The sequence below is a fragment of the Pteropus medius genome, unplaced genomic scaffold (assembly GCF_902729225.1).
Source record: "Pteropus medius unplaced genomic scaffold, Ma_sr-lr_union100, whole genome shotgun sequence".
NCBI classification, from domain to species: domain Eukaryota; kingdom Metazoa; phylum Chordata; class Mammalia; order Chiroptera; family Pteropodidae; genus Pteropus; species Pteropus medius.
This window is the reverse complement of record NW_024347788.1, coordinates 11,471,430-11,472,125: the sequence shown is the minus strand read 5'-3', so window position 1 is coordinate 11,472,125 and position 696 is coordinate 11,471,430.

The following is a 696-nucleotide window of genomic DNA, read 5'->3' as shown; positions in this document are numbered from 1 at the left end:
TCGGCATTGCACTTTGGAGAAAACGTGCTGTAGAGACTCTATATCTCGATGTTTTCTTCTGACATTTTTGGTGTTGTCCTACGGGGTTAATTCTCTCTCCGGGATGGTCCTGCAAACATTTTCTCTCCCTACCTCTTTTCTTCATGTGTGACCTCACGAGTGCTTTGTGGCCATCGGCTCGTCTGTTTGGCACGCACTCCGTTAGTCTCGGCTGCGCACGATTGGGCGGTGTAGTCAAGAACGTGGGCTGAGATGATCCACCTTCTCTCTCCGTCAGCCTTGCACTCCAGGCTCTAACGTTTTCAGCCAGCTGCCTGAGGTAGGCAGAGGCGGGAAGTCCGTTCCGTTTTAAAAAGCAGAAAAATTACAGATATTGGCCTCGTGGGTCTTTTGAGACCTCGCTCCTCTGTGCTCCCTAGATTATTTCTGGGGACTCCCTATGCAAGTTCGTCCAGCTGCCGGCTGGGGATCTGAGCAGCGCTGCTGTGAGAGTTTGTGCCTTGGTCCTTCTGCAGCTCCGTCAGCCACTATGTGCCCTTCACACTCAGAGGCTCTTCAGCCCCGGACACTGCCTGGGACCCTCGGCGCGGTAAGGCTCTGCCGCGCTCACAGCCATGATGGGGGCGGGGGGGACTCTCGGTTGTTACCCCTGCCAGGTGTGGTGCTTGGAGAACAAATTTCTGATGACTTCTGCTT